This window comes from Crinia signifera, chromosome 5, assembly GCF_055691185.1.
Source record: "Crinia signifera chromosome 5, ASM5569118v1, whole genome shotgun sequence".
Lineage (NCBI taxonomy): Eukaryota > Metazoa > Chordata > Amphibia > Anura > Myobatrachidae > Crinia > Crinia signifera.
Window position 1 is genome coordinate 162102345 of NC_139221.1, and position 24199 is coordinate 162126543.

General features: G+C 46.1%; 1 protein-coding gene across 2 annotated transcripts in view; it reads right to left on the reverse strand.

The window, feature by feature from the left end:
* Positions 1-23823, reverse strand: part of DDC (dopa decarboxylase) — a 120592-nt gene extending 96769 nt beyond the window's left edge. Inside the window, exon 1 of one of the 2 annotated variants that reach the window (XM_083188202.1) lies at positions 23718-23823. The gene's annotated coding sequence lies outside the window, so the exon portion shown is untranslated. The remainder of the gene's footprint in view (positions 1-23717) is intronic. The other variant, XM_083188203.1, reaches the window with a different exon arrangement.
* Between the last annotated feature and the right edge of the window lie 376 nt (positions 23824-24199).

A 24199-nucleotide genomic window follows, 5' to 3' on the forward strand; every position in this document is an offset into this window, starting at 1 on the left:
GTTCACCGGCCACTTTTCGGGTTTTGGGTTCTGATTACCTTGAGGTTTTGGGTTCTAATGGGTTTTGGCAAAACACCTCCTAAGTGTTTTGTGTTTGGATTTTTTGGGTTTTGGGTTCTGATTTTTTTTGTTAAAAAATAATAAAAACTGCTAAAATCGCAGAATTTGGGTGGGTTTTTTTTTGCTCCTACGCTATATTAACCTCAATAACATTTATTTCCACTCATTTCCAGACTATTCTGAACACCTCACAATATTGTTTTTAGGGCAAAAGGTTGCACCGAGGTAGCTGGATAACTATGCTAAGCCACACAAGTGTGCGGCACAAACACGTGGCTTATGTAAGAGTGGCACTGCAGCGGCAGTTTAAAAAAATAGGCCCAAAAAAGACCCCTATCTGGCTTGATCGTGCACTGTTTACCATGTGCAGCCAAGGAGCTGTGGGCATTTTGTGCAGCACAGAGTTTGTCTGCAAGTGTGTAACTGTTTTGATCACTTTAACATCCAACAAGACCCCTATCTGGCTTGATTGTGTGATTATGATTAATTCATGTAATCTGATTGTTTAATTTTGTGATTATTATTCATTTATTACCAGTCATCTCTTAAATCATTGCCTAATGGGTGTAGGGGAGGGGGCTAATCAATTTTAAGGTGGCAGATGGAAGATGTAATGTAATGTAAACCATCACTAGCATTGGTTGCAGCAGTGGCAGTAACTGATGGACCCGGCTGTGCAGAGTCCTCTTCAGCTGTACTCGGCAGGTGTCGGCGGTTGCGCTCATACAAGGCATCATCAGACTGCACCACATAACTATTGGGACGCTCTGCTGGACGCTGCACCACTGCTGTTCTGTCAAAGCCTTGCTCAGTCTGTATGCGAACAGGTTGGCCTGGAGAAAGTGGTGGCAGGCGATGTGCCAATCTGTCGTAGGACACCTTGGAGCCTGCTCTGTGTCTGTTGATGCAATCACTCACTTGGGATTCGACTCTAGGCCGCAGGAGCTGTTTTGCCATGGGGAACACCGTGCGGGTTCAGTGGTAGTGCTGTACTGTGGGAGAAACTTGGCTAGGTAATTGGTCATCCCCAGTAAGCACTGGAATGCCAATTTGTCTGCTGGGAGGGGCATCTGCAGGATGGAAGAGACCTTGTTGGGGTCTGGCAGGACGCCCTTGTCGGTGAGGAGGTGGCCCACGTATGCCACCTCTGTGACTCTGAACCTGCACTTGTCAGGGTTGAGCTTGAGGTTGAGGGTGCAAGCCCGTTGGAGTACCTGGTGGAGGCGTTGATCATGCTCCTCTCTGGTGCGGCCCCAGATAAGGATGCTGAAAGCGATGATGTCACAGGGAGAGCCAGCGAACAGTTGCTCCATGCAGCGCTGGAAAACTTCGCTGCCCGTGGTGATGCCATAGGGCATGCGGAGGAAGACGTAGCACCCATATGGGTCATGAAGGCAGTAAGCAAGGAAGAGGCTCTGTCCAGAGGGATCTGCCAAAACCCACACTTGGCATTCAGGGTGCTAAAGACAGTTGCACCTGGCATGTCAGCGATCACCTGCTCGATGGTGCAGAGTGTGTATCTGTTTTGGTCAGTTTCATATTTAATAAGACCCCTATCTGTCTTGATTGTGATTGATTGATTGATTATTAATTAATTTAATGATGTGATTGATTCATTTTATGATTATTAATTCGTGCCGCACTGATTTGTTCTGCGAGTGTGTATCTGTTTTGGTCAGTTTAATATTTAACAAGACCCCTATCTGTCTTGATTGTGATTGATTGATTGATTGATTGATTATTAATTAATTTAATCATGTGATTGATTCATTTTATGATTATTAATTTGTGCCACACTGATTTGTTCTGCGAGTGTGTATCTGTTTTGGTCAGTTTAATATTTTTAACAAGACCCTATCTGTCTTGATTGTGATTATGATTATTTATAATGAATTAATTATATCTGATTTTGAATTTTGTGATTATTAATTATTCATTTATTATTTATTACCATTTGTCTCATCAATCATTGCCTAATGGGTGGAGGGGAGGGGGCTAATCAATGACTAGGTAGCTGCTGGAAGAGTTCTATCTGGCTGCGACTTTTGTAACTCTATTGATCGCTAGGGTGGATTCAGGTGATCTGGCTCGCTAGGCGGGTGTGTTCCCTTTGCTCACTGCTTCACATGCGTCCCTCGTGAAGCTGCACGCTCTGTCGAGGAGGATGTCCTTTGCCGGTAGAGAAGTACTGATCTTCGCTCAAGGTGTTACGAGTAGCTGCACTCCCCTGCTACAACCTCAAAACAAGTACCAAGACCCCTATCTGGCTTGATTGTGCACTGTGTACACAGTGCAGCCGAGGAGTAGTGGGCGATTGGTGCACCAATCAATTACTCTCATTAGTGGAATGCAATCAGTTGTATGCATTTAAAAGACAAGTCCCTCATACGAATGACTCTCAGCAGTGGGCACCAGACCAGACAGGTAGATGAGGCAGTACTAGTTGTGTGTGTATCTGTTTTGGTCAGTTTAATATTTAACAAGACCCCTATCTGGCTTGATTGTGATTATGATTGATTGATTGATAATTAATTAATTTAATGATGTGATTGATTCATTTTATGCTTATTATTTCGTGCCGCACTGATTTGTTCTGCGAGTGTGTATCTGTTTTGGTCAGTTTAATATTTTATAAGACCCCTATCTGTCTTGATTGTGATTATGATTGATTGATTATTAATTAATTTAATGCTGTGATTGATTCATGGTCGAAACCCCGTTTAACAACTTGTGTGATCCTGACCCTGATGTGCAGTTTGTCTCTGTGCTGAAAGATCCCAATCTCAAATGGCAGACTGAACAACCTGTGGATAGCCATATTTCTAAAAATGTGAATGGGCTTGTGTGGCAGCCCACTACAGGATACCCCCTGTGCCCCTGGAGTGCCCCTGTGCCCCCAAAGAAGTTTAATTGCAGCCAATGCTGCTCAGAGGAAAACTGCAGGGATGTGAGGGGTTAAACAGCCCCAGCTCAGTCCACGTGCAGGGAGCCTGACACCCCCCTTATTCGCTGCCCAGGGAGCACGAAAGGAGAGGTCAGAGGTGACCTGAAACTGTGCAGCATGACGGAGGAGGGTTTGCAGCAGCGTGAGAGAGGCTGACACGTGCTTAGAGAGAGAAGACACGCTGGGCACCCTAAAGATCCACAGAGAGGAGAGCAGCAGAGGAAGCGTGCAGAAGTGAGACCCGCTAGAGAGGAGAGACCTGGGAAGCATAGCCGTGCAGGAGACCCGGCGGTGATTGACAGCGACGTCTGAAGCTGCACAGTGGCCGGAGGAGAGCGGGTGCTGCTGCGAGGTCCCGGGCAACGTGACTGACAGGAGAGGAGAGCGGGCGCACACTAATCACCCACCCGGTAGGTCCGGCGGTGATGGACAGCGGCGCACACAGAGAGAGCCAGCAGCCAGCATCATGAGGAAGGCAAGAGGGAGGCCCTGCAGAGTGCCAGCCGTGACCCCAGGGAGACGCTACCGGCCAGAGCCGGCAACAGCAGCAGAGTACAAGGGTGCCCAACCCCCACTCAGCCTGTACCCTTCCTGCCCCAGCCCTGACTCCCCCAGGGTACCGTGCTACAGGGACATGGTGTGGTCCCATTGCTGGCCTGCACCACGGATGGATCCCTAAAGAAGACTTGCAAGGCACGTCCAGCGCCCAGAGGCCCCTAGTACCTCTACCTGCAGTATCGGGGATAGTACTGGAGAGACTCCCTTTGTTGAAGGCCCTCTATATGGGCGGAGTGTTTCTGAGGCCTGTTGCTATATGGAGGTTGCCCCAGGAAAATTCCTAGTGTGCGCAAGCATACATGGCCAATAAAGTTAATTCTATTCTATTAAGGGTCAGGGAGATCACATTCTCACCCATGAAGATGGTGATGGTGACACAATTCTAGAAGAGGACAGAGAACAATCTCATGCACACGAGACCACTGTGCTTGATACAAGACAGACCAGAGTCCACCTAAAGGTGTCGGCTAGTTCAGCATCCCTAAAAGTCTCAAGGCTCCAAAAAAAAAGGCTGCAGTGGCAGACTCCCAAATTAATGCAGGGTGAGAGCTGCAACCAGCAGTGGGCGATTGGTGCAGCAATCAATTACTCTCATTAGTGGAATGCAAACAGTTGTATGCATTGAAAAGACAAGTCCCACATATGAATGACTCTCAGCAGTAGGAATAATGAATGGTGATGCAAGATGGAATTGTGATTGGGCCCTCCCACCCACCCTTATGTTGCGAAAATAGGACATGCACACTTTAACAAACCAAACATTTCAGCGACAGGGCCTACAAAATTGTGGCTAAAATGATTGGTTTGTTTGGGCCCCCACACCAAAAAAACAATTCATAATATCTCCCTGTATAAACTGGCTTTACAACAACAAGATGTCATCGTCACTCATCATCATCCTCCTCCTCCTCCTCTGATTCCTCGCCCCCTTCAGTGTGTACTTCCTCATTCTCAGAGATTATCAATTCGTCCCCGCTGGACTCCACAATCACAGGTCCCGTTATAATCTCTGGAGGCAATTCCTGGTCTTCATTGAATAATTGATAATTCATTTTTATAAACATAATTTTCTCAACATTTTTCGGAAGCAACCTCCTTCGCCGCTCACTGACCAGGTTCCCCGCTGCACTGAATACTCTTTCGGAGTACACACTGGAGGGGGGACAACTCAGGTAAAATAGAGCCAGTTTGTACAGGGGTTTCCAAACTGCCTTTTTTTCCTGCCAGTACAGGTAAGGACTGTCTGACATGTCTACTTGGATGTCACCAAAGTAATCATCCACCATTTTTTCAATGTTGACGGCATCCAATGCACCGACAGTAGACATGTCAGCAATCGTTGGCAGGTCCTTGAGTCCGGACCAGATGTCCAAACTCCCTCCTGCCTGCCCTGCATCCCCGCCAGCGGGTTGTGTGGGAAATCGCAGCTGTTACCTCACAGGCACAGGTGGGGGAGAAAATGAAGGAGGAGCTGGGGCCCTGTCACAGTCCCCTTCCGATGACAACCTCCTGACCAGCAGGTCTTTGCACCTTTGTAGACTTGTGTCCGCTGGAAACAGAGACACAATATACGCTTTAAACCGAGGATCGAGCACTGTGGCCAAACTGTATTCCTCTGACTTTAACAGACTGACCAACCTCGTATCCTGGCAAAGCGTATGGAGGGCTTCATCCACAAAAGCGACATGCTTTGCGGAATTGCTACGCTTTAGCTCCTCCTTCACTTTCTCCAGCTGCTTTTGTAACAGCCTGATCAGGGGAATCACCTGACTAATGCAGGCAGTGTCGGAACTGACTTCACGTGTGGCTAGTTCAAATGGCTGGAGAACCTTGCACAACACGGAAATCAGCCTCCACTGCGCTTGAGTCAGGTGCAGCCCCGCTCCTCTGCCTATGTCGTAGGTGGCCGTGTAGGCTTGAATGGCCTTTTGCTGCTCCTCCATCCTCTGCATCATTGCATCATATAGAGGGTGGAGTTCCAGCACGTCACCACCTCTTGTTTAAGCTGATGGCAGGGCAGGTTGCAGAGTTTTTGCTCCCGCTCCAGCCTTCGGCAGGCAGTGGCAGAATGCCGAAAGTGTCCGCAAATTTTGCGTGCCACCGCAAGCATCTCCTGCACACTCCTGTCATTTTTTAAGAAATGCTGCACCACCAAATTTAATGTGTGGGCAAAACATGGCACGTGCTGGAAATTGCCCATGTTTAATGCCCGCACAATGTTACTGGCGTTGTCCGACACCACAAATCCCCAGGAGAGTCTAAGGGGGGTAAGCCCCAGACCAGACAGGTAGATACGGCAGTATTAGGCAGTGAGCCCTAGACTAGACAGGTAGACACGGCAGTATTAGGCAGTGAGCCCCAGACCACACAGGTACGGCAGTATTAGGCAGTGAGCCCCAGACCAGACGGTAGCTACGGCAGTATTAGGCAGTGAGCCCCAGACCAGACAGGTAGATACGGCAGTATTAGGCAGTGAGCCCCAGACCAGACAGGTAGATACGGCAGTATTAGACAGTGAGCCCCAGACCAGACAGGTAGATACGGCAGTATTAGGCAGTGAGCCCTAGACTAGACAGGTAGACACGGCAGTATTAGGCAGTGAGCCCCAGACCACACAGGTACGGCAGTATTAGGCAGTGAGCCCCAGACCAGACGGTAGCTACGGCAGTATTAGGCAGTGAGCCCCAGACCAGACAGGTAGATACGGCAGTATTAGGCAGTGAGCCCCAGACCAGACAGGTAGATACGGCAGTATTAGGCAGTGAGCCCCAGACCAGACAGGTAGATATGGCAGTATTAGGCAGTGAGCCCCAGACCAGACAGGTAGATACAGCAGTATTAGGCAGTGAGCCCCAGACCAGACAGGTAGACATGGCAATATTAGGCAGTGAGCCCCAGACCACACAGGTACGGCAGTATTAGGCAGTGAGCCCCAGACCAGACAGATAGATACGGCAGTATTAGGCAGTGAGCCCCAGACCAGACGGTAGATATGGCAGTACTAGGCACCAGACAGGTAGATAAGACAGTACTAGGCACAAGACAGGTAGATACGTCAGCAATACTAGTATTGAGCACCAGCGGAATTTATAATAATTTTATTATTAGGTACTGCTTGGCAGTGGCACTCAGTGGCACATGTCAGTGCACAAGCAGCATGAAATAATTTTTTACAGTCCCACACAGCACAAGTATTATTTTTTTTTTTATTAAATTAGATATAGCAGCCTAGTATGTACTTGTACTACTAGGTAGGTACACTTAGGCAGTAACACTGCCAGTGGCAACAATGGACTGAATAAATAATACTGGCAACCTCTATTCACAGTATTCAGTGCAGGCAGGCAGCACCAGTGGACTATATATAATTAAATTAATTATTAATAATATAGCAGCCTAGTAGGTAGAGAAAAAAAACTACTAGGTAGGCAGGCAGGCAGTAGCACTGCCAGTGGTCATCACAAAAGGTAGTTATTAATATTACACACCACCAGTAGCTTTATGCAGTGCACCAGCAGAATTTATATAATAATTAATTTTATTATTAGGACGGAACTGCTTGGCAGTGGCACTCAGTGGCACACGTCAGTGCACCAGCAGCATGGAATTATTTTTTACAGTCCCACACAGCACAAGTATTATTTTTTAATTAAATTAGATATAGCAGCCTAGTATGTACTAGGTAGGTACACTAGGTAGGCAGTAGCACTGTCAGTGGCAACAGTGGACTGAGTAACTAAATAATACTGGCAGATTCAGTGCAGGCAGCACCAGTGGACTATATATATAATAAAATTAATTAATATTATTATTAATATATAATATAATATTACAGGCACAGCACAGCACCAGAGGTAGGCCCCAGCACAGAGGAGACAGTAGTACTACAGGTACACAGTTAGACTGTTCTCCTAAGCAGAGAGGAGAACAGAGTACACAGCAGCACTGAGGGAGACAGCCCCAGCGAATAAAATAATTAATTACAGCACAGCACACCAGAGGTAGACCGCACAGAGGAGACAGTAGTACTACAAGTACACAGTTAGACTACACAGCAGCACTGAGAGACAGCCCCAGCGATTGAAAAATGTTGCGTTCAAGCTCAAGGTCAAGCTCAAGTTTAAGCCCCAGCAGCAGCACCAACACACCCTCTCCCAACCCACTACTAGACTGGAGTGAAGATGGCGGGCGCAGCAGCCGCTTTTAAAGCCTTGAGAAATCTGGCGCCGGGAGATGACGTTCTGACCACGCGGACGGACCCGAGTCAGGCCGGAATCTCCGAGCGCTGCTCGGAACCGGGCTCGGAATGATGACCCCGGGGGGCTCGGATCTCCGGAATCCGAGTCTGCACATCTCTAGTCTGAACCGTGTAGGATCCTTCTTTTTACCCGTTTTGAATTACCGGTTTTCTTGAACCACTGCAGTGCTTACACACTGCAGCTCTAACCGTTTTAAAAGGCAAAACGGTACTTATGTAGTATCTGGGCTGCCGATTTTTTGATTGTATGCCTTAAGTTAAGGCGAGCGAAGCGAGCCCCGCGAGGGGACGGTATTCTGTGTCCCCTCGCGGGGCTCGCTACGCTCGCCACGCTTCGGGCTCGGTGGCTCGCTACGCTCGCCACAGGTTTATATCCAACTCCATGCCCACTTGGATAGTAGGGGTATGAAAAGGACCCCTTTTCCCATTGAATTCTATGTTAAAATGGACAGAGTCCATTTTAACATTGAATCCTATGGAAAAATCGGGTCCATCGCATCGCATCGCATCGCATGCGATATGGTCGGGTGCGATGCGATGCGATGGACCCGATTTCAAAATCGGCAGCCCAGTTACTACATAAGTACCGGCAAAACAAATCAGCAATATACCGTTTTAGAGCTGCAGTGTGAAAGGGGTATAAGTCTGTCCTATGGTGATTTGGGTGCCATTTCACACAGGACACTGAATGAACAGTACACTAAACTGCCAGGGCAGCAAATTATCAATTTGTTATTCTGATTCACACAGCCTCTTAAATAACACAGGACAGCATTTCATTAATCATCAGTAACCCTTTGTTTTTGCACAAGCAGTCACAGTGGTGCTGCTGACCATACAACTACCTGCAATGCAGCCCAGAGCTCCAAAAACAGCTGTAAGATTAACCTTTGGTGCACACGGTTGTTGTTTATTACTGCCTACTGTGCAATCCAGAGCTCCTAAAAAGGGGCAAAATTAACATTTTACTGGAAACTTCATCACCAACACCCTCATCGGCAACCTCCTCATTATCACAGGTAGTCCTTCCAAAAATTTGGTTTGTGGCCATCCAAATAAACTAAGAACTACAGTAAAATTGCAAAAGTGTCAGTCCCTGTTGCTGAGGTGCTTAGTATGTTAAACTCTGCATGTCCTTTTTAATATACATGTAGGGTGGGAGGGCTCCAAGGACATTTCCATTCTTCTTTGATAATGGGCTCCATTTTGGGGGGCATTGGTGTCTGTCTATTTTTTGGGATAAACATGTTTTTTGGTTATTGCTCTAATACATTAATAATTTGCAGAAACAACTGCTGTGTGTTTATTGACTGGAGGTTAATGTTATAGAGGTTAATAATATTGTATGAAAAGAGGCCCAAATTACACGATGTTAGCATTATCTAAAAATAAATACAGATCCAAAACACACAAGGGTGGTTTTGGAAACCCAGATCCAAAACCAGAACAAACATCTCTAATATATTGGCAATTGCAGGATTATATTAGTGGCTGTGTCTACTGTACACTTCCTATTCTGTATATTGTAAATGCATGTTCTATTAGTTATATTTATATAGAGAGTAGGACTTCAAATGCATGTTGGAAACAGAACCCGCAGCATCAATTTGTGTAATGAACAAGGCTTCATTTCACGTGCTGTCAGGATGGGAAAAAGAAACAGTCAGAAATATAGGCAGAGTCAAGAGACAAAGGAAATGAACAGCCAATAAAAGTAATGATTCAAAGAAAGATACAGTAGCATAGCACACAAATGAATGAATCAAACTTTGTCTAAAGGGGAAATAGTGAGCAATAGTGGAATGGGCCCTACACACGGACTGAAATTCAGACATTTTCTGAGTGACTTTACTAAATCGCTCAGAAAATGCCTGAAAGTGCATTTAATTTGCTGTGTGTGTATCCCACACACTGATTTAAAAGTGCGGCCCCGCTGGTCTGGATCCGGCAGCGATTAATAACCTGCACGCAGGTTATTCACCGGTCAGGACCAGTGTTCTCAACAGAGAACACTGACCCTGACACTGCAGCGATGTGTGCTGAGAGAGAGACAGAGCACACTGCGCCAAGTAGCTTTATTAAGAACGCGGCACATACTATCAGTAGAGCGACCTCTCAACTCGCGGGACTGCGCATCGCACCGAAATACCATACAATGTGCACACTATTGATCGCATGATCCGTCAAAATTGTGTATTCGGTCCTAGAATCATTCTAATGTATGGCCAGCTTTAGGATTTTGCTTCGGGAAGCAAGGTTTAGGGAAGGGGCAGTTATGGTTAGGCTGTGGGGCAGGTGTTAGGTTCAGTTGGCAAGGTACGAGGATTAGGTTTACGCACTAGCAGTTTAGTTTCACGGCGGCACTTCCCAGCAGATCGCATGTAAATCGTATGCAAATCACATGCACTATTTGAATATGATATGCATACGATTTGCGTACGATTCAATCTGCGATGCGATTTAACACACCCCCACTGTCCACGTCAGCCCGAAGTGTGGCGAGCGCAGTGTGCCCCGCGAGGGGATGCGGTACACATACTCCCGACCTGTTCATACCTGCACTATCCACATCGGCGTGGAGTTGATTGTGTAAAGTGTGGCGAGCGCAGCAAGCTCCGCGAGGGTCAGGTTAAAACGAGCTCGAAGCGTGGTGAGGGGCCGATGAATACACGTCAAGTAATGAATGTCCCCTCGCCACACTTCGGGCTCGTTTTCCGTGTCCCCTTGCGGGGCTCGGTGGCTCGCTGCGCTGGCCACACTTTATAAAATCAACTCTGCGATGACATGGATAGTAGGGGTATGAACAGGTCGAGAGGACACTTACCACATCCGCTCGCCACGCTTCGGGCTGACGTGGATAGTGGGGGTGTGCTAAATCGCATTGCGGATCGAATCGTATGCAAATCGTATACAAATCGCGTTCCATATTTGCATGCAAATTGCATACGATGCCCCTCTAGTCTGCCCCTTTTTTAAACATATTACCTCAAACCATATTTGATCCTTATTTTTTTGTAAGGATATCAATATGCCTATACCAAGCATGTTTAAATTGTACTACTGTATTTGCCGCTACCACCTCTGATGGTAGGCTATTCCACTTATCTACTACTCTTTCTGTGAAGTAAATCATTCAATGGTGAGCTGCTTATGAATGGTTTGGGATATATTTGCTGGGATGTCTTTGCAGACCTACACATATATTCGCATGGCGTGCAACAAGAATTACCCTAGAATGTCTGTGTGCGTGTACATGTGGTAGGGAATATAGATTGTAAGCTCCATTGGGGAAGGGACTGTTGTAAGTGTTCAACTATATTCTGCAGGATATGTGTGCGCTATATAATAAGAAACTGTTAGTAATAATAAATAAATCAATCAATCTACATAGATCCCATCCTTTTGGCACGCTACCTCCCTGCGTTCGGCTCACTATTATAATTTAAATCTATGCCCACTTAGATGGTATGAACAAGTCAAATTGAAAAAAAAAAACTATGGAAAATTCATGTCAACCTTTATCCATGTCGACATTTTGCTTATGTCAACCTTTGGGATATGTTGACCTAATGTATGTCGCCCTATGTGTCAGCCCTTTGACTTATGGACCAATAATGGTCGACATTTAACTGTCGGCCTAAATATTTTGGCACGCAGTCACGGGACTCCTGTGAAGGGGCGTGGCCTTGCAAAAAGAGGATATGGCTTTGCAGAAATGTCCGTGAGCAGCAAGATGCAGGGGGGACTCCCAGCTGCCCCCCCCCCCACCTTGGATACTGCCAGTCCCAGGTGGGACACGGGACAATCCCAAAAAAGGGACTCTCCCACGGGACATCGGGACAGTTGGGAGGTATGCTAGTTGTTACACATTTACACATAAAAAATGACCACAGTCTCACAGAACGGGGAGGTGACAGAAAACAATATACACATGCTGCTCCAGTGGCACTGGGAGTACCTTCACTGTATATACTGCAACAACACTGGAAGTACCAGCATTGCACGTGACTTAAGGGGCGATTCAGATCTGATCGCTCAGGTCCGAATTCACTATGCCAGCTGAGGGTGGGGGTTTACACATGTGCAAGCCCCCAGAGCTAACACCTTTGGTGAGTTTCACACTCACCAGGGCATTCGCTCACTGATGGGCAGGCAGGGGAGGGGTCAATGGGGTCCGCCCAGTGTTTTATGAGTGTGTCATAACAATTTTGGGCAGGCTTGTCAGAATGCAGGCGTGTGCATGCGTGCTTGGGGTAGGCGGCTGACGTATGTGCACACCATCTATCCAGAGAGTGAGAGGGGCTAAGGGCATGGGCAGTAAGCTCACAGAGCTCTGGCCATGCCCCCATAGTGGGAAACAACGGGATGTGGATTGCAATTGTGGCAAAACCACACTCCCTTTTACAGAGGACATGCCCATTTTTTGGAACCCCTACTGCCATCTGAACACTGATCCTGAAACTCCAACATGGATTATCATCCTGATGGCGAAATTCAGACAGCCAACATCCCGAGCGTAAGTATGCCAGAGCGGATTAGGTTAGGCCGGGGAAGGGGACGTTAGGTTTACACATTAGGGGGGACTTAGAGTTAGGCGGGGTGTGTGTTAGGTAGAGGGGGTGTTTGGGATAGGCTGTGGGGAAAGGGGGGTTAGGTTCTTAGAAGGATGGGTTAGGTTTAGGCTGCAGGACAGGGGGTAGGTTTAGGTGGTGGGGTATGCAGGTTAGGGTAAAATACAAGCGGGAAGGATTAAAGATAGGCTGTTGGGGGGTTAGGGGTGGGTAGGGGGAGAAGGTTAAGGCACTCACAGAGCCCCTGTCATGATCCACCATATCGGGATGATAGTGTTGTTTTTTTGACCGACGACATCCTCACCCTATGTATCCTCATACTACAGTGACCATGAACCTGTATGGACCATGAACTGGTAAGGTGCTAGGCTATATGCACAAACTAGAACCTGTTGTACTTGGAGTATCACCTTACTGCCTATATTCTGCAGTGACATCTTCACAACCTCACTGATATTCGGCGTTATAACATAAATATGCCTCTTCAGTAGTAAGCGTAAATGCGATTGTAATGTCAGATTAGGCTAGATAATTTATCTGCTGTCTTCCAGGCATATTTACCAACATTACTGATAATGATCTAATCAATTGTAATCAGTTTACGACAAGGCACACACTCCTTTATTGCGATAATTACCCAATATCAGCTGTTCCAATCATAGCAGTTTGTGACTGCAGGAGAAAGTGTAAGTAGAGAAACAGCAAAAAAAAAAAAGTTTTCCTTAACCCGCTAATCATGTCACAAATATGTTCTAACAATTTAAGCCCAGGCAGTGATGGGCATTTGCCTAGGGCGCCGGCCACTGGGGGCTGTAGTCGGAAGCAGGGACCCCCGGATGGAGGTGAGAGCGGCGCTCACTACTTTACCCCCCCCCCCGCTCCGCAGCAACCCCATTGCACCCTATTCGCTACCCCCCCCCCCCGCCGGATCAGCGCGCCGGACGTATCGCAACTCAACCCCCCCCTGGTGCAGCACGGCAGCCGTATTCCCCCGCCCCGGATCAGTGCGCCAGGCCACATTGCAACCCCCGGCCCCCAGAGCAGCGCAGCATCCGAATCCCCCCCTGGATCAGTGCGCCGGCCTGCATCGCACCCCTTCCAGCCCTGGCCCCCGGATCAGCTCGGTGGCCAACCCCCCCGGATTGGTGCGCTGGCCGAGTGGTGAGCACCCCCCCCCCCCCCCTCCTGGGGCTCTCCGGTGTTTAAGCCTTATAGCATTGTTGTGGTAGAGTTACATTTTTGCCATTTTATTACATTTCTGTTATATATTACATTCTATATATTATATTCTGTTATATATTACATTCTACCATTAATAAATAAATATAATAAATAATAAACATGAAATTACTGTTATCCATCTTTTGTAAAAACTGTTTCTTCAAAAAATTTAAGTTAAGGTTTACATATGTATTTAGTTCTCAATTTCTGCAGTCTGTTTAAAACCATGTGCAGCCTTATTGGACAACAATGACTGCTGGTTTCCTAGATGATAATGTTCACTAACTACAATATACCAGATAGCCTTACTATCAGGGGCACTTTAATAGAGAGGAGGCCCAAGTGCAGCCTCCTCCGGCCAGGCCCCTGCTCTCTGACAAGAGCAGCGCCCCCTAGTGCCGGAGCTAAAGCGTTCAGACACAACTGCGCATGTGCGAATGCTGGAAAAATGGTGCTACTGCCTTCATCGTGGGACTCCGTAGGGTGAATATTAAAGAATCGGTGCAATGTGTGCGGTGTGGGCTCCTCTGGGACTCAGGAGCCCGTGTGCACTGCGCATATTGTACATATGCCACTGCTTACTATATAAAAGAGCACTTACTTCATACAGCCACATCACAGGTACAATATGTTTAAATGGCAAAATAACTATAGAAAGTAATTACCTTTGACATTAACATTATAATTTTTTCTTCAAATAAGAAATATATTCTCCACCAGTGACTTAAATAATTCCCTATATGGCACAATTACCTGCCTGCTGGACAAATTACATTTTGCCCAGATCCCCTTCAGCATGTATGAGGTCTCATAATGCTGATTCCCATCAACTGTAGCAGCAGCGGCTTCTTCCTGACTGTAGGAGAAGGCCTGCCACTAACCGTGCTGACCGAACTTCCCCGACATATCCCTGTCTCCGATCTGGGTTCCAGCACCTGTACAATGCAGTTGACAGACGCCAGGCCTGGATAACCCCTACTTTTATGGGCTGCAGCCTATGGGAGCCAGCTAGTGCTGCACGGTAAGGCGGGAAGCCAGCTCCCTGCCTATCACAGCTCAGTCTGGATGTTCCGGAGGGAAGAAACACCTCCCAGACTGCATCTGGCCTCACTAAGGCTGAGCAAGGTGGCAGATTTTACCAGGCTGGGGGTGGGGGGTCTGGGCCTAAAGCCATAGATAAATTCCACCACTGATCTGAAGTCTTCCACATTGCATATACAGAACCAATATGCCCTGTAATGATCTATTATAATGTAGCAATATATTGCAATGCATTTAGCCTTTATTTGCATTCTTTATTTACCATCTCTCTGAAGAAGCCCAGAGAGGCAATGTTGCTGACAGCTTAGAGCCTGGCCTGACTCTTTAAGGATGAAATGGGAGTAAAATCATGTAATGTGTGTCTGTTTTGCCCAGCTCCCTCCATACACACCCAAAATTCCCTGTATTATCTCCTCATCCTGCAAAATGTATTAGGAAGTGGATGGGATGTGGGAGATCTGGCTACTGTTCCAGGGATACGATGGACTATTGAAGAATTACAAGTTCCGGGCGGCAAGTATGATTTAGCCACATACAGTACCGCACTATTTGAGTTATGGGGCAGATGTATTAAGCTTTAACAAGAGATAAATCCAAGGGTGATAAGGAGAGATAAACGTCCAGCCAATCACCTGCTAACTGCCATGTTACAGGCTGTGTTTGAAAAAAGTCAGTAAGGAGCTGATTGGCTGGACGTTTATCTCACCTTATCACCCTTGCATTTATCTCTTGTTAAGACATAATACATCTGCCCCATTGCCGGGGTTGGCATACAATTTTATATGGGTGTCCTAAAATAAAAATAATCTGTAAAATTATGGCTATTACAGATATGTAATAGATTCCAAGATTACAGAACACAGATGATTTGTCTTTTGACAGCATGTAGTATATTAGCTGCTAAGAAGCTTAGTAGGATCTATTCTTCCAAATGTAACATTTTATCATTTTGTACATAAATAAATGGCTCCTTCACTTGATTGTTTTGCAAACCTGACACTTTCAGAGCGATTGTTCCACTTTATGTGATGTCATTCGCTGCCTCGTACAGGCTTCAACATGCCTGCATTAGGATGGGCATTTTGCTGGGCGTACCCACCATTTTTGGGGGAATGCCCAGAAAATGCTAGGCATCCCCGTGCGCCATCCCACCCCCCCTTGTGCGAACATCTCAGCGACTATGCAACTCACCGAAGGCGTTGCCACAGCGGCCCTGCACATGTGTATATGATCATATATGCATGCAAAGAGGCAAAACATCGGTCCCCAAAGCGAATATACCAGGGACCAATCATTGCAGAATTTAGCCCTTATCTACTTATTTTCCAAATGGCATGAATTTGGGGAGTTATCCACCACATATAAAGATGCAATCAGTTATGAGTTTAAACCAGCCATATACTGTAACTGACTGTGCAAAAATCTTTAACAAAACCAGCCATATAACTTATTGCCATTTTACATTTAACTTTGAACTCCTTAAAATGATGACAATGTCAATCTCTGAACCTAATGAATCAGTAAACACATCTAACAGTATGTTGGAGGAACTACACACTGTACACTTGCTGTACTTTTAGTACACTTGAGAAACCAAGAGATTGCAATGAAAATGCGGATGAGGTCTGGCATATAGGAAGATCACTTGACTTACACCTGCCTATGTGCTTGTGCTGTGGGCCTGTGGTGGAGATTTAATAGGATGAGAGATTCACAAAATGAGAGATTTGGTAAGAAATCAAACTGGTTTTGCAGTGTAAATGATTGCTGCTTTTAAAAACTTACTAAATCTGTGAAAGCACGGCAGATAACCAGTCCGGTGGGTGCCACCGTTTATTTTGTGTGCACTCCCTTCGTTGATTGGTAGTTGGCTCTACCCCCATAACAGGGGACAGTGTCATCACACAAACAGGTTGGTAGTCATGTTGGATGGTCAAGTAGATACCCTTTGTGGTGTTATAGTAGTAGTAGAGTTGGGTGGTTAGGTGGTATCCACTTACCATGCATGTTGTTTTTTTATTATTGTGCACTGTGCATTTTGCAGATTCTGCCTGTCCTTTCTTTCCCTCCATACTTTCCCTTAAACAAGTTTTTTTTTTGCCACATTTAATCATCTTTGTCTTTATTCGTATTATTATTATTATTATATTGTTGTTAAGTGATTAGAATAGACGGTTTAATAATTTACTAATTTACAGTTTTTTTTATTGGTATGCGGGTATTAGATAAACAGTGTCAGTAGGTTGACAGCCATTAGGTCAACAACTATTAGCTGTGGCCATTTTGAGAACAAATTTGTCCTGTGATCAGGGCCGGCCACTGGAGGGTGGCTGGTAAATAGCAATGGCTTCACATATCCATCCGCGGCATTGTACTGTGGTTTTTATTATTGGAGCAATTGCCATAATGACATGCTTTTGCCATAGTACACCTTAGTAATTTATAACAGGATACCTCTCATTGTGGGACAAGGAAGACACAATGGCAGGCTAACAGGATAGAGGAACATGGTTACATCTGTAGGTGGCCATATTTGCTGCAGTGTACAGAAAATATGTGTGCTACAGCTCTCATACACACAGCTGTCAGACATTTAGCGGACAGGCTGCAAATGTATAGAGACAGGTCTGGTCCTGTTCATCATGTAAAATGGTCACAGATGCTGCATGTATGTGTAGTATAGTCCTAATTGCCATAGCTTTGTAGCGCTCATAAAGAAATACAACAAAACAAAAAGATTGCTGAGGAAACTACACATTATTTCACAAAGTTGAGTGTTTATTTCATCCAACATTGATGTGGTGTCTAGATTGGTGCAAGTGTGTAACCATGGAAATAATGGGAATAGTAAATACAGTATGTTCTGTATACTAATGTAACTCAATTGTTTATTTTTGCTTTGTGTATTTAAATCCTATTCATCATCTTGCTGCAAATAAGCATAGACATGTACAAACAGTACAATTGTGAAAAGCTAAAAATTAAAACATGGAATGACGGAAATATATTTTAGAGAATCTTAGCAAAATGCTATTTCCATAGAGCTAACCCAATACACACAGGACTTTATTCTGGTCCGTTCGGTCCGCCGCGCGTTCGCTCGAGGGACTGATGTTTGGCGTCTGCGCATGTGCATTTCGGCACTTGTGCAGATGCTGGGTGCGGTTAGAGGTCATGGGGCGCGCCCATGGGAACGCCCAGTGTTTCATGGGTGTTCCCTTGAAAATGCTGGGCGTTCTCATGGAACTGAGACAGTGATGTGGCTGCTGGGGGTGGGCAGCTGACTTCACCTGATGTAACGGGCCCCATACATCAGCAATCACAATTTATGGATTTCTAGATACAGGGATTTTTTGGCCAGATAAATGGATTTTACAATCAATCTGACTTTGCCCACACATTACAGATTTATTTCAGTGATCGGCAGATTTTTCCATCTAAAGATTGCATCTTCATATCTGGAAATTGATCAATCGATTGTCATTTCAGCTGTTCATAATGTAAATAGATGAAGAAGATGAATTGGGAATGCCCACGCATATAAAAAAGATCTGCAGATAATACCAGATTATTAAACATGTTTAAAAACCTGATTAAGCAATCGATTGGCGATTTTGATTGGGATTGCCAAAAGGGGGAGCCCACACATCTAAAATTAATTGTGGCAATCATCTCCATATCTGAAAATTGTCACAATTAATTGCTGATGTATGGGGCCCTTAAGCTGGCCGCCCTGTTCTCGTACAGGTTACATACAAAGATAAGGCACCTGAGAGTACCTTAGTTTTGCATGTACGCTTCAAGTCATTCGATGGTTGGTGACCATCGAATGATTTGGTCCACCCACACAAGGCTACGAATGTGCAGGCGAATTCGGCGGGCGGCTGTAAGATGGGAGGGAGAGGTGCACTTTTAATGAAAATCTGTGGTGCATTTGCTTTTGCCACATTTAAAAGGCTCCAGAGGCATACTGTAACTTCATCCTAGTTGCACTGAAACAATATAAATGTTGGTTCCCTCCTCCCATACCAGCTCATGCGCAGCAAGACATCTAAACATGGGAAAGAGTGACATGGAGAGAGAGAGACAAAGAGACATGTGGAGAGAGGGGCAGAGAGATATGGGGAGAGAGAGGTAGTGAGATATGAGGAGAGAGAAGTAGGGAGATATGGGGAGAGCGATTCAGGGAGACATAGGGAGAAAGAGGCAGAGAGGCATATGGAGACAGAGGCTCATGGAGAGAGAGGCATGGGGAGGGAGACATGGGGAAAGAGAGATACAGAGAGATATGCGCAGAGAGGGGTAGAGAGACGTGGGAAGAGAGATGCAGAGAGAGACATGGGGAGAAAGAGCGACAGGAAGACATGTGGGAGAGAGAGATACAGAGAGACATGCGGAGAGAGGGGTAGAGAGATATGGGAAGAGAGATGCGGAGAGAGACATGGTGAAAGAGAGGCAGAGAGACATGGGGAAAGAGCAGTAGGTAGACATGGGGAGAAAAGGGCAATGAGACTTGGGGATATAGAGGGACAGAGAGCCATGGGGAAAAATGGAAAGAGGGACATGGGGAGAGAAAGACATGGAGAGAGAGAGACACATGGGCAGAGAGGGGCAGAGAGACATGGGGAGATGTGTGCAGAGAGACATGGGAAAAGGGGCAGAGAGACATGGGGAGAAAGAGGCAGAGAGAGACATGGACAGAGAGAGAGAGAGAGACATGGGGAGAGAGGCAGAGATACATAGGGAGATAGAGAGAGACATGTTGGGGGAGAGAGAGGCAGGGAGACATGGGGAGAGATATGCAGGGGCAGAAAAACATGGAAAGAGAGGAGCATAGAGTCATGGGGAGCAAGGGGCAGGGAGACATGGGGAGAGAGAGGCAGGGAGGGACATGAGGAGTGAGTTACAGAGACAATTAGGAGAGAGGGGCTTAGAGACATGGGGAGAGAGGGGCAGAGAGGCATGGGGAGAGAAGGGCATAGTGGAAATGAGGTGTGGGCAGAGATCCATTGGGAGAGAGGGGCAGAGATCCATGCGGAGAGAGGAGCAGACAGACATGGGGAGAGAGACAAAGAAGGGCAGAGTGGAAAAGAGGTGTGGGCAGAGATACATGGGGAGAAAAATACAGAGAGACATGGGGAGAGGGGCAGAGAGATGGGGGAAAAGAGAAGTAGAGAGTGACACAGGGGATAGATAGAGACCCCACACCTAGATATACCTGTAGCAATAGAGACCACCACTACTGAACTGATTGAGTGTCTGCCAGTATATACAGTATGGGTGACATTCTATGGGATGAGATTTGTGTTTTTTGGCGATTCGCATTTTTTCTTGAAATCGCATATTTAATAGGATGCGCTAAGGGCCGGATATCGCATATTCTGTGCGATAACTCATGCGTACTGAAAGTGTTGAAAAAAATCGCACTTTTATCGCATCCAGATGTTTTCGTACAGAAAAGTATACAAATCACTTATTTAATGGGATGCGTTTTCGGAAATCGCACTTTTAAGGTGTCTTATAATCGCACTTTTTTCAGACCAGGTTCTGTTGGGCGATTTGGCCCAGAACTCACTTTGGTCAAGTGCACAAATGGTTAATTTCAACACGGGTGGCCTCAATTTCACTCAGAAACACCCCTACATATACCCCAACATCATTAAGGACACCTGTGAGGGTTTGAGACATGGAGATTTTGCAGAGTGGTTTGGAGTTGCTGATTTGTGATGGGGCCCATTTGGAGGAGCTGCGCAGGAGGGAGGAAGCTGCGCATTAGATCCAGGTACCCCCCCGACTACTGCGTACCACACGTATGTATCGTGCTAGGCTGTACCTGGACTCCCTCTCGGATCAACAGGTTGTGGGGATGTTTAGGCTGAACCGCAATAACCTGTTGGACTTATATGAGCAGGTGAGAGATGATTTGGACCCTTTCGGGGGGGTGGGGGGGCAACTATGCAGTGTCTGGGCTGCAGAAATTAATGTGTACCCTCTACTATTTGGCCACAGGCTCCACTCAGTCTGTGACCTCATGGTCCTTGGGGGTATCACAAGCCACTTTCTCTAAGCATTTTACTCAAGCGGTACTTGCTTTAAAGAAGTTGTGGCAGACATGCATCAGATTCCCACGTTCTGAGTTGGAGTGGCAGGACCTCAGGGGGTATGATTCTTTTTAGCTTGACCTCATAGGACGTGTAGCAGACAGTGGTGGGGCTTCCTCCGCCAGTCTTGGTGGCCTCCTCCAACTCCATGACCATTTTACTTTTGAGGTGTCTCTTTATGTCGTTGAACCTCTTCTTGATGTTTCTGACCAGGCGCTTGTGGTGACTTACAGCGTTCACCGCCTGGGTGATGTCCTTCCACATAGCCTTTTTACGCTATGCAGTGGTTTTGTGGTGACTTTTCCCCAGTAACCGGTCAAACACAGGTATGATAGCACGGACAAGCGCAGCATTCTCCTCGTAGGAGAATCTCACATTTCTGCCACTTTTTGTGTTGCCAGCTTCAACCTCCTCCTCCTCCTCAATTTCTACTCCAGCCATGTACCCCTCCTCCTCCATGCCAGTGTCTTCCTCCTCCTCCTCACGTCCATCTTCCTCCACCTCTGACATGTGTGATCTCCTGCAGCTGCTCTGGGGTATAAAATAGGTCCTGGGTATAGGATGGGGATGCCAGCAGATCCTCCACCTCAACCTGCTGGGGCTGGTTCGCCAGGGCCAGGTCTGGGGCTGGCCTTGCTGTGGCCATGCTGCCTGCCACACTGCTGCCACTCCCTGTAATGGAGGACGATCTCAGCTGTCCTCTGCTGCCTCTCCAACTTGGCTGGCTGCTGCCACTGCTCCCTCTGCCACTGCTCCCTCTGCCACTCCTCCCTCTGCCACTCCTCCCTCTGCCACCAACACCTCTTCCTGTACTCACACTGCCACTGCTCCTCTCCATGCTCCTTACTTCCTATCAAAGAGTGAAATGGTGCCAATGCCCCTTTATATAGGGGGTGTGATGCATAATGGAGGGGACCTAGGTGGGCCAATAGGTTGGGGGGTTCTTAGTCATGCGGAGACAGTCTTGTAAACCGCACTCCGGTTGGTCCAAAACTCGCACATGACCGGCAGAAGAAATTGCACTTTTATGTGTCATAAAATCGCACCACTTCGCCGCAAATCGCACTACATCGCACTTTTCAGCCTCCAAAGCGCATTCCATTACATATGCATTTTATTACTAAAAAATGCGATTTCAGAAAGTGCGAAGAGCGGCGATGTGGAGCGAGATAAAAAAATTCGCTTTTATCTCATCCCATAGAATGTCACCCTAAATGTCTGTTGTTAAAGGCATAATGGAGCGATCATTAGGAGTAGGTGCTGGCCCTGACATGCCACACGGAGCATTATGGGGTTGCTGTAGGTAGGCAGCTCTTAGTTTAGGTATATTATGTAAGAGACAGGATCATGTTGCTCTATACTAGGTAATTATAGGACTCACACTGTTGGTTAACATGGGTGTGGGTTGCAGTTTACCTGGAATGGTGTGGCTGGGGGATCTGAGGTGGCACACTTCTACATTCTATTGTACACTTCTCCCTTACTAATAATCTCACTAGCACTATTCATTTAATATTTTAATTCCATTCATCACTTTTGGATCACTTTCTGTACATAGCTCTGGCTTCTTACACTCATTAACACTTATTAACACTTTACTTTTTTTCACTGGTGTGCTGCTCTGGGCTTTCCGGCTTATGCTGAGGTTTGGGGTGCCACATCATGCACCTAGATATAGCAATAGGGACCCCCAATAAATCTGGTTACTGATATCATTCAGTGTTTTGGGGGAAACAATGTAATTTTCTGAATTGTTGCTACGGACTAATAGCCTAAAGGGGTTTACAGATGTTTGCCCAGTGTGCCCCAATATGCTGGTTGCTAAGTGATCGTGCTGAGCGAGACTTTGACTATTTTTAATAGGCAAGGCCATGTGATCTAGGAAAAGTGAATGCAAGCCCTGTCTTTCCTTGTGTGAGATAGCGACACATGGGACCGCACATCGCCATTGCTGCATAGCATACACACAGAGCAATCAGTGCTCCATTTCTACGCGATCTAGTCAGATTGCCCCGTGTGTGTGCCCCTTAATGCAGGAGATATCACAGAAATCACCTGTGGAAGGCTAATTAACAAATCACAGTACTCACTATTATCAATGGGGCCTATGATCTGACCCCTATGTACAGAAGAAAAGCTTTTCAGAGTTTGTCCCTTCAGTGTACACCACTTTAAGACTATGGAGTCACATCGCTGATGCTGTCCATCAGTGCCACAATTAATAACACATACTGTAGATCCCCAGCTATGGAAGAGGAAGGTAAGCAGCAGATGCCAGGGACCAGTTTTTCCAAACCCACCTTTATGGTTAATTGTTTGTCCTTATTTAACAATTAACAAATGATTGTTGCTATTATTATTATTATTATTATTATTATTATTGCTATTAGAGTGATGTTATACTCTGCTTCTGGAATTACCAATGATCTTACAATACAATATCAAGGTGTATTAAAGCATTGACAAAAATCACACCTACAGTAAAATCTATTTGCCTCAGTTTAAGGTTGAAAAAGAAGTCGGCAAACGGCAGCAATCACTAAAGTCAGCACACTTGCAAAATCATGAAGTTAATGAGTCATTTATTTATGAACAGTGTCACATTTAGAAGGACACTACTATCTTAGCAAATTCAACAGGCAGCTGATGCACTCAATGCAATAGTGTCAAACAGGGAAAATAAATGAGAACCTGTAATTACAGTTTACAAAATCCCATCATATTTCATTAATAGTGAATTATAAAGATTTCTCTTCTTATTTCAGTTTGTAAAAGGCAAACATTTAGTAATACTTTGTAAACTCAGACTGTGCTATAATACATCAGGTACAGTATCAATAGTAACCTCGTACACTACAACTGAATGATAAACCTTCCAGCAACAGGGAGGTGCAGTAATCCACTTATTTATCTTCTTGGGATAAACTCGACAAAGCTGATAGCGGAGAGAGAATGTTACTTACAGTTTGTGTAAATCTCCTGGCTCTCAGCAGCTTCTCTCTCAGATGTGATGCACAGGGTAAGCTGCTCACACTATAAACCAGCATATCCACTCCCCTCTAGCCAATCACAGATCCTTGCATATCATTCAGCACTCACATGCATCTTCTCTTCAGAGACAAAGGGGGTGATGTATCAAGCCATGGAGACAGATCCATGGCACAGACGCAGGCATCCCCAGGGAGTGGGGAATAGCAGAATTGTGCCCCTCATCAGGAGAACAGCACATTAACCCAAGGGTAAGTTCATTTATTTTAGTTATGCTTTGGTTACTGGACACACATTACATTATGTGCAAACGACGCAATGGTCACCCCAATTTTCCTTGAAATTCCTGGACAAGAAATATTTGGCCTGATAAAGGCTCAGTTGCAGTCTTGCAAAAGTTCTCAAAACTCCAACTGTCGGCGCCAGGCTGCAGAGTCCATATGGGTGGTAAAGTATG